The 17,902-nt window shown below is 48.7% G+C and overlaps 1 long non-coding RNA gene across 1 annotated transcript; it reads right to left on the bottom strand.

Annotated features, from left to right (window-relative positions):
- Nucleotides 1-2,547: 2,547 nt before the first annotated feature.
- LOC122640233 lies at nt 2,548-17,881 on the bottom strand. Its single transcript, XR_006329637.1, has 4 exons — nt 17,812-17,881; nt 17,635-17,713; nt 17,239-17,312; nt 2,548-2,557 (listed from the first exon to the last, which is right to left on the bottom strand). It is a non-coding gene; the product is annotated as an uncharacterized LOC122640233 (long non-coding RNA).
- Between the last annotated feature and the right edge of the window lie 21 nt (nt 17,882-17,902).

Genomic DNA, 17,902 nt, shown 5'->3' with positions numbered 1-17,902 from the left:
ACACCCCACCTATCAGAGGCTACCACGTGGCCGACCCGACCTCAGTCCGAGAATCGAGTTGGGCCGAGCACTGAAGCCGAGGCCGAGGCCGAGCTCGCACAAGTCAGCTGGGGCTAAGGCCGAGCTCACACAAGTCAGTCATAAACTCCTGACCGAGCATACACAGGACATCCTAGGCTGAGCTGACTGCCGAGACCGACCTAACAGGCCGACCTCCCAGGCCGACCTCTCAAACCGACCTCCCAGGCCGAGGTGACTGCCAAGACCGACCTACCAGGCCGACCTCCTAGGCCGAGCCCTCCTCCACAGAGGCTACCATAGCGCCCCACCGGGGATCGCGGGGCCACGTCAGCACATCCCGAGAATCACGGGATAAGGATTGAGCCACGATCCCAGCGCAATACGAAAGCACAATTTACATGGACTCTTACCTTAATAAGAGTCCGACCCCGAAAATAGCTCTCCACTCCACTCTACGCGAGAGAGCCTTCCAAAAGAAGGACTCCTACCATACTAGGACTCTCCCAACCGCCTCATCTCATCCTCACTCTATAAATACCCAGGTATGGAGCACCATTCATCATCTTGCTTTCTACTACACAGTTACGCTGTCGCGTTGGAGACCTGACTTGAGCATCGGAGAGTCCTAGGCCGAAGCCACACCGGCCCTCTTGCGCTCATTGCTTGGTTTTTGCAGGTTCATCCACGGGCGAACCAAGCACCGGAGGTTTTCACACGCAATGTATTTGCGCGCGTCGTGGGAACGACATCGCAAGCATCGTCGTTTTCGCCAATTCCCGAGCAATAATAATGGTGCACACGAGGTCGAGACAGCATGGCTCTACTTCCCGTACGGAGGAGCCGCAACCCGTTGTGAAGACGAGAGGCGATCACCGCCCCCCGAAGCCTCTCGGCAGGGGATAAACAGAAGACCCCCTAGGGCAGGTGGTGTGCAGCCCATCACGGGCACCATTCCCCCTCCAGAGAGCGGAGTTGGGGGAGGTGCGCTAACCACGGCCGCGGCTAGCCGGGTACAGGCCGAGCCAAGTTTGGATGGGAATGGCCTACCAGCACCGCCACCCTTGCCGGAGAGTTTGGACCCAGAAGCCCCGGCAAATAATCGACAGGTTATGGATTTGCAACTACAGATGCTCCACACCAACGAGATGCTGCGCGCCTTCATGAACCAGATGGCCCGAGGCGGGCTGATGGGCCAGCTGCCGGCCGTGCTCCCTCCAGCTCCGGTCCGCGCTGAAAGAAACTTGCAGCAAAATGGTGGCCGGCGTAGGGCCGAGCCGAGTTGGGCTGCGTCCTCGTACCCGTCTCGTCAGAAGACTCCACCTCCGCGCCCCAGTAGAGGCGCTCGGCGGGGTGAACAAGAACATCGCCAAAGCCCGTGAACAGGGCAGGAAATTGAACCGGCCGGCTCTGTAGCAAGGAGGTCGGTATTTTCTGGACGGATCGGAGAGGACGAACCGCCGAGGAGATTCCGAGAACAAAGGAAAGACCCGGTTGAAAGGCACGCGCCGAGACACGGAGAAGGATCGCGTCAGAGCTCACCTCCCCGAGAAGAACAACAGGGGAGCCCCCGAGGGTCCAACTTCCAAGAAGAAAAAGAACAAGGAAGGATGGTGAGGACCGAGTGACTGTAATGGCCGACTACTGCGGGACGACCGACCCTATCGACCCGGGCCGAGGAGCCGTGGCGAGCACTGGCCGAAACTGAGAGAAGCGCCTACGAGATTTGGCCGAGCAAGTGGAGGGGTTGAAGAAACAAGCGACCCCGGATGCCTACTCTTTGGTCGGGCGTCACCCGTATCCTCCCGAGATCATGACCGCGCCGCTACCCAACGGTTTCAAACCTCCCCGTTCGACCGATACGACGGGACGACCGACCCGACAGATCACATCAACTACTTTAATGCGATGATGACCATGTGCGGGGGAACCGAGATCGTCTCTTGCCGAGCCTTCCCTGCATCCCTCAAGGGCGCGGCGACCTCATGGTTCTCCTGGTTGCCATCGAATTCCACAAAAAGCTTCGCTCAACTCTGCCGAGCCTTTGTCACGCGCTTCCAGAGTAGTATGAAACATAAGAAGACCACGGTCAACCTCCTCAGCGTGAAGCAAAGGCCCGACGAGTCGATCCGAGCATTCGTCTCCCGCTTCAACAAGGAATCCTTGGACATCAAGGATTTGGATGAGGCCACGGCCCATACGGCTATGAGCAACGGATTGGCCGACATGGACCTTATTAAGGACTTGGCCCGGAAGCCGACAAAAACCTGGCCGAGCTCTTGGAGAGGTGCAACGAGTTCGCAAATATGGCCGAGGTCCTCCAAGCCCGGAAGGGCAACGAAGGTCGTATCGACAAGAAAAGGCCGACAATGCGATAGAAGGGAAGACAAAAGGCCAAGGACGGATCGCCAAGCCGACAGTCGGATCGAGCACGGAGCCCCGACTACATGCCACCGAATGCGTCTCTCGCAAGGAGATCCTGATGCAAATACAAGATGGGGGTACATCCGCCGACCCCGACCGATGCAAGCGGGGTCATCTCGAAATCCCAACAAATATTGCTAATTCCACAAGGACACCGGTCACGACACCGAAGATTGTCATCAGCTGAAAAGAGAAATCGAAGAGCTGATAAAAGCGGGCCACTTGAAGCGATATGTCAAAGGAGGTCGAGAAGATCGTGGAGGTCGGCGGCCTGATGACCGAGATCAAAGAAGAGCCGAGCCTAAGGCCGAAAACAGGCGAGTTGAAAGAGACGATGACAAGGTCCGAGCCGAGAAGGAGGACGGATCCGGGCCGAGCAATGACAAGGGAGCCCCCATATACACTATCCTCGGAGGGCCCGGGCAAGAGAGTACTCGAAAGGCTAAGGCAAACGCTAGCTTCATCGGAGTAGCCGAGATGCCCGCCAAGAAACTCCAGCTGGCGGTGACGATCTCCTTCACCGAAGCCGACCTCGAAGGTATAAGTTTACCTCATGACAATGCTTTAGTGGTGCGGGTAGAAATTGCGAACAGGCCCGTCCACCGTGTATTGGTCGATACCGGCGCATCCGTGGACCTTATGTCACTAGAAGCGTACCGGCAATTTGGCTTCGGCGACGATGCGCTCAAGCCCGAAGGCACCTCGCTTCACGGGTTCTCGGGAGCGGCCGCGACCATCAAGGGCTCGATCGATCTACTAGTCACAATTGGGCAAGCTCCATGCCAGGCGACGATCCAAGTCAAATTCATGGTGGTACGGTCGGTAGTGGCTTTCAATGCCATACTCGGCCGTCCTTCATTGACCGCCCTCCAAGCCATCATCTCCCCGACTCACTTGAAAATGAAGTTCCCCACCGAGAACGGTGTCGGCGAGGTCCGAGGCGATCAGAAGAAGGCACGAGAGTGCTACGCTACTTTCGTCAAGCAAAACAAGGGTAATGTTCGAGGAATGGCCATGTGCATCGAGCATCTCCCAGAAGATCAGCGGGATGAGCTTATCGAGAGAAGAGGACGACCCGTGGAAGACCTGACCCCACTTCATCTCGGCAAGATGACCCGGCAAAGGTGGTCCACTCGGATCACTACTAAATGAAGATCAAAGGAGGCGGCTCGGAGTTTTCTTAAGCGAACGCCGATGTCTTCGCCTGGTCAGCCGCTGACATGTCGGGCATACCCAGACATATAGCCGAGCACCGACTCCATGTGGATCCGGGTCGAAAACCAATCTGGCAGAAGAGAAGGAACTACGCACTTGATCGACAAACTGTAATCAAAGAAGAGGTGGAGAGCTTCGCCGATCAGGATTCATCCGAGAGGAGAAATTCCCGACCTGGTTGGCTAACGTCGTCATGGTCCCTAAACCGAACGGGAAGTGGAGAATGTGTGTTGACTACACCGACCTCAACAAGGCTTGCCCAAAAGATGAATACCCATTACCTCGGATCGACCTCTTGATCGACGCAACGGCAGGTCACGAGATGCTGAGCTTCATGGACGCGTACTCCGACTACAACCAAATCATGATGCATGAGGAGGACGAGTCATACACGGCCTTCCGAACTGACCAAGAGAATTTATGCTACAAGGTCATGCCGTTCGGACTGAAGAACGTCGGAGCGACATACCAGCGCCTCGTGAACTATATATTCCGCGGGCAGATCGGAAAGAACATGGAAGTCTACGTGGACGACATGTTGGTGAAAAGTTTAAAGGCCGAGCACCACTTGGCCGACCTGGAAGAAGCCTTCGGCGTATTGAGGAAGAACCAGATGAAGCTGAATCCCGCAAGTGTGCATTCGGCGTAACCTCGGGAAAATTCCTCGGCTTCATGGTCTCTATCGAAGCATCGAAGCCAATCCGGCAAAAATCGAGCCATCCAAGAGATGAGTCCTCCAGGACGATCCGAGAAGTACGAGCCTAAACGGACGTGTGGCGGCGTTAGCGCGATTCATGTCGAGATCGGGCGACAAGTGCCTACCGTTCTTTAAGGCCCTAAAGAATATCCGGAACCCAAAAGACTTTATCTGGTCGTCCGAATGCCGGGAAGCTTTTGAAGAATCGAAGAAATATTTGGAGAACCCGCCTCTTCTCGCCGACTGAACCAAAAGAGGAGCTTCAATCTACTTAGCCGCCCTCCGTAGCGGTCGTGCGGTGTTGGTCGAGAAGAGAGTCGAACTCAAAGGCCGATATACTATATCAGCCACGTTCTTGTTGATGCCGAGACAAGGTATTCCGGGTTCGAGAAGGTAGCATTCGCTCTAGTCATGGCTGCAAGGAAACTAAGGCCGTACTTCCAAGCTCATCCGATCGCGGTACTGACCGACCAGCCACTCAAGAAGATATTGCAAAAACCCGACGTTTCGGGACGGCTGATTTCCTGGGCGGTTGAGCTAAGTGAATACGATATAAGCTATCGACCGAGGACGGCGATAAAAGGACAAGCCCTTGCCGACTTCATCGCCGAATGCACGGGTTCCAAACATGAGGCCGAAGAAGAAAAGACAGTCGAGGAGGTTGGGGCTACGGCCGACCCGATTTGGACCATGAATGTCGACGGCTCAAGCAACTCCGGAGGAAGCGGGGCAGGCCTAATACTTGTAAGCCCCGAAGGCTTTCTGGTCCAATATGCCCTAAGGTTCAAGTTTCCCGCCTCGAACAACGAGGCTGAGTATGAAGCCCTTCTAGCTGGACCTCGAGTCAGCAAAGCTATGGGCATAAAGCGGTTGAAGGTGCGAGGAGACTCCCAACTTGTGGTCAACCAGGTCAACGGAGACTACGAGGGGAAAGACGAAAGGATGATAGCATACCTGGGCCGAGCCCAAGATCTGATCTCCGAGTTCGAGCACTTTGAGATGACTCGAATACCGAGAAAAGAGAATGCCGCGGCGGACTCCTTATCCAGGTTGGCCGAGGCCGACCTCCAATACCTGAGCCGGTCAGTATACATAGAAATATTGGAGAAGCCATCCTTACAAGAAGAAAGCGTAAAGCACATTGAAGAGGACGGGCCGACCTGGTTGGACCCCATTGTCAACTACTTGGAGAATGACCTGCTCCCGGGGAACCGAGACGACGCAAGGAAGGTTAAGATCCGAGCTTCCAAGTACTCGATGATCGACGGAGTACTCTACAAAAGGGAAATCTCGGCCCCTCTTCTCCGATGTCTGGGACCGAAGGGGGCCGAGTATGCACTAGCCGAGGTGCATGAGGGAATATGCGGGAGTCACATGGGCGGCCGAGCTCTTGCATACAAGATACTTCGGCAAGGATTCTATTGGCCAAGAATGCAAGAAGAGGCCATGAGATACGTGAAGACGTGTGAGAAGTGCCAACTGTTCGCGCCAATCCCAAGCCGACCAGCAACAAAGTTAAGCTCAATGCTGAGCCCAATCCCATTCGCTATGTGGGGAATGGACATTCTCGGAGATTTCACCCCGGCATCGGGAAACAGAAAATACGTAGTACTAGCGATCGATTACTTCACCAAGTGGGTCGAGGCCGAGCCCCTTGCCACCATCACCAAGAAGAACATGGAGAAATTTTTCCGAGATAAGGTCATCTATCGGTTCGGACTACCGAAAGTTCTCATCACTGATAATGGCGCGCAATTCAACAACCCGGCCTTCCGAGAGTTCTGCGAGCACTTCCACATTGACTTTCGACCCATCTCGGTAGCTCATCCGCAAGCAAATGGACAAGTAGAAGTGTCCAACCGAACATTACTCGCCGGCATTAAGAGAAGGTTGGATGAGGCCAAGGGGAGATGGGTGGAAGAACTCCCAAGCGTCCTATGGGCATATCGGACGACTGTAAGAACTCCAACCGGGGAGAGTCCATTTCGCCTCACTTATGGGACCGAAGCCCTCGCACCGGTTGAAGTTATGGCCTCATCCTACCGAGTGCTCAACTTCGATGAAAAGACCTATGAAGATGGGCTGAGAGCAAATCTTGACTTCCTCGATGAAGTCCGAGAAAATGCCCTACTCCGGAACGCGCGTACAAACAAGACGGCAAGCTACTATGATTCAAGAGTCAAAGAGCGGCATTTCCGTCAAGGGGACCTTGTTCTCAGAAAACTCAGCGCATCCCAGCCAAAGCAACAAGGAAAATTAGCACCAAATTGGGAAGGCCCGTACATAGTCTCCAAGCAAATTCGCCCGGGCACGTATCGCTTGCAGACTCCGGGGGGCAAGAAGGTACCGAGACCTTGGAACTCGGAAAATTTGAAGAAGTTTTTTCAATAATTGAGCATGCTTGTATTCGGCTTGATTCGGCATTTGATTCAATAAAGTCTTTTTCTCCAACACTTAACGTATTGTCAAGCTCCCAAGTTGAAGTCGTAAGACCGGTCCTCATAGCACTGGCCGACCTCAAAGACCGACCCTCATAGTCGGGCATAAGTCGTAAGACCGGTCCTCATGACCTGCCCACCTCAAAGACCGACCCTCATAGGTCGGCAAGTCATAAGACCGGTCCTCATGACCAGTGCCGACATCAATGATCGACCATCATAGGTCAAGCCAAGTCGTAAGACCGGTCCTCATAGCCAGGCCAACCTCAAAGACCGACCCTCATAGGTCGGCACCTAAGTCGTAAGACCGGTCCTCATAGACCGGCCGACCTCAAAGATCGACCCTCATAGGTCGGTAGCCAAGTCATAAGACCGGTCCTCATGGACCGGCCGACCTCAAAGACCGACCCTCATAGGTCGGCAAAAGTCGTAAGACCGGTCCTCATGGACTGGCCGACCTCAAAGACCGACCCTCATAGTCGGCAACCAAGTCATAAGACCGGTCCTCATGGACCAGACCGACATCAATGATCGACCATCATAGGTCAACAGCCAAGTCGTAAGACCGGTCCTCATAGGCCAGGCCGACCTCAAAGACCGACCCTCATAGGTCGGCAGCCAAGTCGTAAGACCGGTCCTCATAGACCTGGCCGACCTCAAAGACTGACCCTCATAGGTCGGCAGCCAAGTCATAAGACCGGTCCTCATAGACCAGGCCGACATCAATGATCGACCATCATAGGTCAACAGCCAAGTCGTAAGACCGGTCCTCATAGGCCAGGCCGACCTCAAAGACTGACCCTCGTAGGTCGGTAGCCGAGTCGTAAGACCGGTCCTCATTGACCTGGCCGACCTCTCAAGGGCCGACATCCCTGTTTGGCCGAACCTAACAAAGTACAAAATTAAGCTAAGGCATTAGGCTCGGCCAGGAAGGATACTCGGCCACGAGTCCGCTTATATGATAGCCTCTCCAATCGGACCGAAGGGAAAGGCGAGTTAACTAACCAAAGCGAGGATCACATTGACCTCGGGCGTTGTATGACCGAAACCGCCGACCACATGAGGCATGGATAAAAAAGAGACGAGTTCTAAGCACGGCTAGTGAAACGACTTCGCTGGCCACAAACAAAACAGAATACGCAAGGAAAAGAATACCGAGGGCGCCGAGTTCAAATACTTAGACAAATTCAGCGCAAAAATAAGTTGTTTTATTCATTGTAAGCGACGAGCGCACAGATTACAAAATTGGGCGAGTTCGGCCCCACAAAAAAAAATATATATTTTTACATCTCCGTCTCCTCGGCGTGGGACTTGGAGGCGACCTCGAAAGCGTCCACATGCTGGGGCTCGGCGGCGGTCTTGGGGTCCAGCTCCCGAGGGAGGACGTCGGCCGGAGTAGGTGCCTCGGGGCGAGCTTAGGTGACCTCGGCTCCTCCTCATCTCCCATCTCCCCTGCGAAGGTAGTCGCATCATCATCAAACGGGAGAGATTGAGATCTGGGTACGCCGCCTTGATCTCGGCCAAAAGTTCAGCTCGGCTGCCTCAAAACCCTCGGCGAAGGGAGGCTTCCGATCTCATGGCGATATCGGCGTACTCCTCCGATTGGAGATAGTCGCCGATCGCGCACTCGAGCCGTGGCCGGATCTTCCTTGCCTTCTCCTTCACCTCGGCGAGCCGAGCCTGCAGAGCCCTGGACCTTCTCTCTCTCGCTAGCCACCTCGGCCGAGAGCTCTCCACTTCGGCCTCGCAGCGGTGAGCTTCTCTTGGGTCTCCCGACGCCTCGAACGGCATCCTGGGCGTCCTGATAAGCCTTCTTGCACTGGACGTCCAAAGAATAGTTCTCGGTCAGGAGCCGCTTGAAGCGGAGCATGGTCTCCACTGCTTTGGCGAACCCCTACAAAAAAGCATGAGAACAAAATTCAAGACAAATTACCCAGATCATATCTAATTACGAAAGCCGACAAGAAAACTTACCATGTTAAAATCTTGGAATAGGGTGGAGAGGAGCTCGAGTCGGACGGCGCCTCGAGCTTCTCCTGTCGGCGAAGCCGACCGGCATCAAGCCATTCCTTGGCGTGAGCGGCCGACGTCAGGGCCAAGTCCCCCGGAAAGAGGCGCCAGGTCGGCCTCACGGGGACATTATTGGCCGAAGCCCTCCCCAGGATGTATCGGGAGATGTTGGTGGGAGAGGCCACGGGCGGAAGGCCGCCACTCATCAGGTTTACCGAGAGCTTTTGACGCTTGATATCTCTTGGCGTGCTCCTCTCGCCTTTTCGGCCTTTCCCTTTCCTCGGAGACCCGGCTGGACCCGTGTTCTTCTCGGCCTCCAGACCGACCACCGCGTCCGACGGTCCCGGCATCACGGCCTTGCCCTTGGAGGCCTTGGAGGACTCTCCCCGGGGTTTCTTCTCGGCATTTTTCTTTTTCCTATCTGCGATGGTCTCGGCCCTTAGCCGAGCTGTGTCCATTGGAGGAATGTGACCGACCACTGCAAGAGAAACCGAAAACATAAAAAAACGAGTCAGAAAAAGAAAAGAAAACTAAGTAAAGGGGTCGGCTCGGACAACAGATACAAGCTCGGCAAGGGTTCCTACCAGGGGTCATATGCCAACTCTGAAGAAACCCCTCGTCCTGAAGCTGGAGGACATCGAAGGGCAGACGCTGGGGGATCAGGTCGAGCGAGGTCATCTCGTTCTCGGTCGGGGGTAGTACCCTATTTACATAGTTCAGTTCATCTCCTTCCACTCGGTTCGGAGAGGGTCATTGGGAATAGAAGCAAAGAAAAACGGGCTTCCAATACTTGTTGAAGGTCGGCGTGCCGACCAAAAATTTATGGCCGCTAGAGCCGCACTCTTCCCTCGATCGGCGGCGTATAATACCACCCCTTCTCGGGAGACTTCTTCAGAAGAAGAGCCGAGAGAAAAGCGCCACGCTCGCACCTCGGCCCATCTCGCGAACAAAGCGTAGAAGCCGTACACGGCCAGCCAAGAGTTCGGCACCAGACCAGAGACAAATGGAAGTGGTCCAAGATCCGGTCCACCAGCCGAGAACGGGGAGCCCGAACGCATACTTGAAGGGTGTCTCGTCATGAGCCACCTCGCCGGCCTAATGAAGGTGCCATCTCCCGGGTTAGGAACTCTGAGCGGATGTCCTCGGGGATGGCGTAGGTCGCTCTCGGATAGTCGAGGTTAGCCTCCGTGATTGTGCTCGGAACGGTACCGACACTGCCTTCCTCAGGCTCAGGGGCGTCGGTAGACGAGCTTACCGAGCCAACCCCCATCTCGGACGAATCTCCCTTGCTTGATTCCTCATCGGATGAGGACGACCCGGAGTTCTCGGCCCGGTCTGCGGCTGTGGATTGGGCCGCGTGGTCAAACTCCATAGGTAACGGGGCTCGGCCACCTCGGCCTAACGAAGCTCCACTACATCGGGCTCGTCGAGGTCGAGCCCAACAGTCTATGGTGGGAGAGCGGACGGGGAGTTCTCGGCTCGGACTCGCGCCTCTGCCGCTCGCGGCGGTTCGCCCATAGGACTACTACCAACCGACATACTGGCGGAGAAGACGTCGTTGAAGAAGAGCCGAGGGGAACCAAACGACGGCCGAGTCGACCACGAACGAAGCTTCGGCCGAGTCGATCACGAGCAAGCAAACGACGAGATCTACCGAGTTGACGGTTCCAAACTTGCCGAGAAGTCAATAACTTAGAAGCGTGAAGAATGAATAGTTAGGAGTCGCCTATTTATAATCCTTGGGTTTTTGATCCAACGGCCGACCGAGAGATCAACATGATCCAACGGCCCGGATCAAAGGACGTTTCAATTCCCGAGCCCGCCATAATGACTCGCTGACGTGGCACGGACACCCAACCGTCGGATCGTGCAACGTCCAAATCCGCAGCAATAAATAATCTCGGCCCAACCGCAAGAATCTTTCAGAAAAGCGCCCAGGAAACTTCACTCATCAACGCCGAGCCGACACCTGATGAGTGGGGGGGGCCTGTGATGAGGCATAAAACACCCCACCTATCAGAGGCTACCACGTGGCCGGCCCGACCTCAATCCGAGAATCGAGTTGGGCCGAGCACTGAAGCCGAGGCCGAGCACTAAAGCCGAGGCCGAGGCCGAGCTCGCACAAGTCAGCTGGGGCTAAGGCCGAGCTCACACAAGTCAGTCATAAACTCCTGACCGAGCATACACAGGACATCCTAGGCTGAGCTGACTGCCGAGACCGACCTCCCAGGCCGACCTCTCAAACCGACCTCCCAGGCCGAGGTGACTGCCAAGACCGACCTACCAGGCCGACCTCCTAGGCCGAGCCCTCCTCCACAGAGGCTACCATAGCGCCCCACAAGGGATCGCGGGGCCACGTCAGCACATCCCGAGAATCACGGGATAAGGATCGAGCCACGATCCCAGTAGCAATACTGAAAGCACAATTTACATGGACTCTTACCTTAATAAGAGTCCGACCCCAAAAATAGCTCTCCACTCCACTCTACGCGAGAGAGCCTTCCAAAAGAAGGACTCCTACCATACTAGGACTCTCCCAACCGCCTCATCTCATCCTCACTTTATAAATACCCAGGTATGGAGCACCATTCATCATCTTGCTTTCTACTACACAGTTACGCTGTCGCGTTGGAGACCTGACTTGAGCATCGGAGAGTCCTAGGCCGGAGCCACACCGGCCCTCTTGCGCTCATTGCTTGGTTTTTGCAGGTTCATCCACGGGCGAACCAAGCACCGGAGGTTTTCACACGCAACAGTGTTCTTGCAGCTAAGGTCTATCTTCTGATGTCGTTTTCATAACAATATTTTTTTGAAGTTTGTCCAGGTGTACTCACCTCCTCTATCATATCTTAGACATTTAATCACTTTCCCTATCTATTTCTCAACTTGCTTTCTGAAGACTTTGAATATTTCTAGTGCTTCAAGAAATATGCCCATGTCATTCTGGAGTGGTCATCAATAAATAAGATAAAATATCTCTCTCCTGTGATGCCCTGTGTCCTCATAGGACCACATATATCGGTGTGTACCAACTCCAATGGTTGACTAGTATGATACTCTTTTGACTTGAAAGATACTCTACTATGTTTCCCTTTCTGATAAGAACTATAAATATGGTTTGATGGCTTTTTCAAAATAGGTATATCTCTGACAACCCTTTTTTTGAAGAAATTTTTGCAAGACTATTGAACCCAATACGTCCAAGCCTCCTGTGCCATAACCATGTCTCTTCCTCTATGCTTACCATACAAGTATCTTCAACTATCTCAGTCAGAGTGTAGATATTCCCTAAAGTTCTCTTTCCTGTGGCCATCAACTTCCCTGCGCTTGTTCTTCTAATTTCGCAACCCTGGCTATTAAACATCTCTTCATGTCCCCTGTCACAGATTTAACTAATACTGAGTAAGTTGTGTTTAGGCCCTTCCACATACAACACATCTTGGGATTGCACCTTCCCATTGTTGAGACTAATGATACGCTTTCCAGCTATTTTGGCACCACTACAACAAACTGGGTTTTTAGAGACGGAAAAATATTGTCCCAAAAATATATTTTTCGTCGCTAAAACCATCTTGGGACGAAACAAATATCCGTCCCTATCCCGTCGCTATAAGAGGCGTCGCATATGCTAGCGACGGCAATAAATATCCGTCTCTATATTACCTTATTAGCGACAGTAATCTTTCCGTCGCTAAATAAAACTCAATTGGGACGGATTGTTTCTGTCTCCAATATAATGATTTTAGAGACAGAAATCCACTGTCCCTAAAAATATTTTCTATTGGGACGGTAAGTTTCTGTCGCGTAAAAGTTTTTAGATACAAATACGATCCGTCTCTACCCTTGTATGTGGGGACGATTTTGCCGCCTCAAAAAATAACAATTTTGGGACAATTATTATCCGTCGCCAGCATGCCAGTAGAATTGGAGGGGTATATCTGTCCAGGATGCACCATCTTGATCATATTCATTGCAATGCCCCAATTTATGTGGGAGATGGTGATGAATTGCTTGATTTCAGAAGGCTGTTGTAGTGTGTTTCTAGTCACCTTTCTCTTTCACAATAAAACTCAGTTATTCATAACTAAAAGAACTGAGGAAAAAGAAAACAGAGTCCAAGTCATAGTATAGTTGTAGGAAAACTCACCAAGAAGTTATTTTGTCATTTGCATGTCTATAGTAACTATATTTAATTGGGTGGTAAATCACCTAAGGCTTAAGAATTCAGAAATCCCATAGAAAACAAGAATTGCAGGAATTGATGAACCAAAAAGTAATGAAAGAAAATCAATAATGCATTCAAACAGGTCTAATGTGGCTAAAATTCAAATTAAGTAGCCTATTCAACAAGAGGAATGGTTCTGAGAACAAAATCTGAATATGAAGGTCAGATTGCAAGTTATGGTGGTTTCCTACTGAAGTTAGGAAACTAAAAATCTAGACTAGACACTGAAACAACCACAGTATTTTCAATCATTAAACCAGATTATTATGTATGGATATAAGAGTTGATTTAGTAGAGAATTAAGCCAAATGACAGAACCAAAATATTAAAAACAAATATAAAAAAAATAGAGATTTTAACAAGTTGACTAGAAGGACTCTTGGGTTCAACCAGAAATTTAAAACAGGTCTAATGTGACTAAAATTCAAATTAAGTAGCCTGTTCAACAGGAGGAATGGTTCTGAGAACAAAATCTGAATATGAAGGTCAGATTGCAAGTTATGGTGGTTTCCTACTGAGGTTAGGAAACTAAAAATCCAGACCAGACACTGAAACAACCACAGTATTTTCAATCATTAAACCAGATTACTATGTATGGATATAAGAGTTGATTTAGTAGAGAATTAAGCCAAATGACAGAACCAAAATATTAAAAACAAATATAAAAAAAAATAGAGATTTTAACAAGTTGACTAGAAGGACTCTTGGGTTCAACCAGAAATTTAAAGTTTTCAAAACTAAAATCGAATCAGAACATACAGTTAATAACCAGAAAAAGAAATTTCAGGAAGAAGGTAGAACTTTAGTAAACAGAATAGTAACTAAATAAAGAAAACATAATTAAGAGAAGAAGAGGATAAGTATTCAGGCATCCCACCTGAAACACTACCTTAGAATCACCACCAAGGCCTCCCTGGAATCGCCACAACAGAAATATTCTGAATCACCACAGAATTGGTACGCTGAAGTCAAAATTCCGTTAGTCAAATCATTGAGAGCTGTTAAGCCTTAAAATATTTCTTTAAAACTTAAAAAGACAGTTCAGACACACTAAAAGTCCTCCATCAACCAACAGTCTTTGGAAAATTTTCTAACTTGGCTCAATTACCTTATAACAACCCTAACTTGATTAGGTAACTGCTTCCCTTGCACAGGCTAAGAGGAGAGTCCCTAACTGACCAAATAATGTAATAATAAAAGAAATAAAAACCCAACTAAAAAAAGGAATTTCTTCCTATCATGGACTTAAAAGGGCGGAATTCTAAACTGAATAAATAACTGACATAGACTTAAAAATAGATCTGGAATTTATAAGTGGTATTCTAGTCTATCCAAACAACTTAAACAGTAATAAAATAAAGGAAATAAACTGCTAAAAGCTAGTCCATGATTTGGAGAAGTTTGATTGATCCAGAACTTGAACCATGGGTCAGGTTTGGATCAAAACCGCATGCCATCTTTCTCTTATTTATATCATTGGAAATCTGCATCACCATTGCTCCCCTCAAACAGATGGCGGCAAAGAAACTCTTTTTTTATGGCAGGCAGATTTTCCATGACCAAGGAAGGTTATATCATTGTAGTGGTCTATTATCTTGGGAATATTAACTAGGATGTTCTATTATTATTATTTTTTTTGGGGAATCCAATAGGGATGGCATAATGACAGTTCGATTGCTGATGAAATATCTGGTTAACAAGTTGATATTGGATAACGAATCAGAGGTAATTTAGTTCACTTTAAATTGCTTATGCACAAGCAAGACCGTTCTACACTCTTCACTAACACAAAAAAGTTTATCAAGTTATTCTCCAACATTAAAGCATCAAACCAGAGAGAGAGAGAGAGAGAGAGAGAAACTCACCAGCAACAGAGATAAGGGATTGGATCTGTGTTTAGAACCCAGATGATTATATCGCAGCTCTATTTGTCCTCTTATCTATGCTTGCTTCCAACGATAATGATGCAAATCAGATGTTAGAAGAAGACCACATTGTTAACGTTCATGAGAGAGAGAGAGAGAGAGAGAGAGAGAGTTTGAAAGGGAGAGTGATTAAAGAGAGACAGGGGATTTCAAGAGGGAGAGTGAAACGAGAAAGAGCTTGAGATTTCTGTGCTGAGTACAGAGAGCGAGAATCATTAGAGAGAGGTAGGGATTTCGAAAGAGAGAGTGAGGGAGAGCGATAGGAGATAGAGGGTGTTTCATATGTTAGGGTTCTACACTTCTCACGCAGAAGTGTAGATGTGGAAGAGGAAGGGTTTTTCACGGAATAGCGGGAATGAAAAATAAAAACCATTCCCGCCCGCATAAAACCAATTACCACGTAATCCAAAAAAAATAAAATAATATAAAGGGCAGGAGATTGCTACTTGGTTGCATGGTCCTTATACAAGCATCTGGGCTAATGGTAGAGTATACATGGGTATCTACCAAAAAGGGTTAGAGCGTCATTTTCACGGTGTCCTATGAGAGGGTGTACGGGCACACCAAGCAGGGATCTTTTTCCCTAATATAACTATGGGAAAAAAGATCTCTACTTGGGGGTGTTTCCTACGCCCTCTCACAGAAAACCGTGAAATGACACCTTTGCCCCCTTGATGATACTCAGACGTGTTACCCCATTGGCCCAACCGCTTTAGAGACCATGCGACCAAGTAGAGATCTATTACCCAATAAGTATTTGGGGGGGGGGGGGGGGAAGAACTCTATCAGGAAGTGTGGCCTAGGCCAACACTCCCATGAGTTTAAGGGTGTTAAACGGTCTAGATTCAGTTAAAAGGGTCCAAATCAGTTTAAATCATTTAATTAAACGGTCTCAATTTTGAAACCATAAGCAAACCATTTATTAAATGGTTTTAAGGTTCCAGTTTTAAATGGTTTGGTTTGGTTTCAGTAAATGGTATCTATTTGATTTTGGCACATTAATTTATGTATATTTAAGGGTGTTAAATGGTTCGGTTTGGTTTTGACTCCCTTAAATGCTGACATGTGAGTACATTTTTTATTATAAGAAAAAGTGTTACAAATCAATAAGGTTATGAATAGGAAAATTGATTTGATGTTCATATTATACAAATCAATTTTCATATTCAAGTGAATTAAAATGTATTTATCGAATACTTTCTCACTATATGCAAGTTATGAATGTAAGATATCATTATGGTTCAAACCCGAAAATATATTAACCAAATATTGAAAAAACCGAAATTAACAGAAATTGTATCTTGACCGAAAACTTATGTCTCTTAACGGTTTGGTTTTGGTCTCACTCATTCCGACACCGAAAGACATCCAGCCCGAATCAACCATTGACAACCCTATTCGCGCGTATGCTATCAAAAAGTGGAGTATGGCTTGTAGTAGTAGGGAATCACCCCCAAAAAATTAGCTGCATCTGAAAAGGGAAACCCTAAAATCGATTGGAGTCAGGGTTTTTCAAAACCCTGACAAGTTAAGATCGATTAGGGTAGGGGCTGGAAAGGTTAATGAAAGATGGAGAAATAGAAAAAAGGGAAGGAGATCAATGGAATAGGGTAGGAAGGTGCTGGAAAAGAGAAAAAAGGGAGCTCCAATGGTGGAAGGTCAGCCTTCAATAGTGATAAGAAGTTGATTTCCAAAAAATTCTGGAAAGCTCCAATTCGCAAAGATGGTTCCAACAGAATTTTAATGGAAAAAAGAGATTGAATGGAGGAGGGCAGCAACTAAATCATTGGTTATGGTTTTTACCTCATTAGTGCTGCCCCCTTACAAGGATGAGAAGAAGAAAACCAGAAGGAGGAGAAGCCAAGAAAGAGAGAAGAAGGAAGAAGTCGATTGGAGAGAAGGAGTAGGGTTTTTTCCTCTTTTTCTAACCTAGATCAGACCAGCTCTGATACCATGTTGACTTGAACCGAGAATGGGAGAATGGCTTGAATGATCTATGAGATCAGTCAAATTCTCTATTTATAATAATAAAAGAGATAACAAGGGAAAAATACTATTCACGACACTGTTCATGTGAACAGTGTTACATCCCTAATTACATTTCTACCCTTGCTCATAAATACATAAATAAAGAATAAATAAAACACCCAAAAGACCAGAATACCCTCACGGTATTCTGGATTACATATTCCAACACTCCCCCTCAAGCTGGATTATACAAAAAAGAGACGAAAGAAAAATCAGCTTGAGCTAAAAAGAAAAAACTAACTCCATAATAATGCTAACAATTATATTATCCCCAGAAACTGTTACTAGAGTTCCTTGCTTCTCGCACTCAGCTCCAAAATATGCACCTACGCCTACCATGGCAACATCAAAACGCTCACATTGTAAGAAGAGAAGATAATCATCACCGAGAAATTGGAAGAATATTGCATATTAAAACAGAAATTGGCTTCTCAAATCAACACACAGATGTGTGTGAATACAGATTGTGGAAACGGTAAAAACCACTAGACCCATTTACAGCCTTGAAGACTTGAGTACTAGATGTATACCATACAAGTTGTTACAGAATCGTTCAAATTTTTTTAAAGTGATTGGGACTATCTCACTATTTCTTTTCCACAAGAACCACTATCTCAGTCAGAGTGGTAGTTAGAAAATCAACATGGAGCTTACCCCATTCAGAGGGAACGGATCATTAGGTGATTTTATTGTCAGCAAACTCAGTCCCGAGAATCAAGCCTGTTCCTTGTATCTGCATAAGAATGTTCATTAAAGAAAGGAAATATCAAGGAACCCAACTAATGTTTAGGTATTGAAATGAGCTATAAATAACTTGATAGCATCAAGTACCTCCCCAATAATGGGACTATCAGAAATGCTTTGGACTTTCTCAACATTATATCTTTCCCTGAAAACAAGAAAGAGGAGTTTCTTGGCTCAC

This window comes from Telopea speciosissima, chromosome 9 (assembly GCF_018873765.1).
Source record: "Telopea speciosissima isolate NSW1024214 ecotype Mountain lineage chromosome 9, Tspe_v1, whole genome shotgun sequence".
Taxonomy (NCBI): Eukaryota; Viridiplantae; Streptophyta; class Magnoliopsida; order Proteales; family Proteaceae; genus Telopea; species Telopea speciosissima.
The sequence above is the reverse complement of the archived record's forward strand: the minus strand, read 5'-3'. Positions and strand labels throughout refer to the sequence as shown.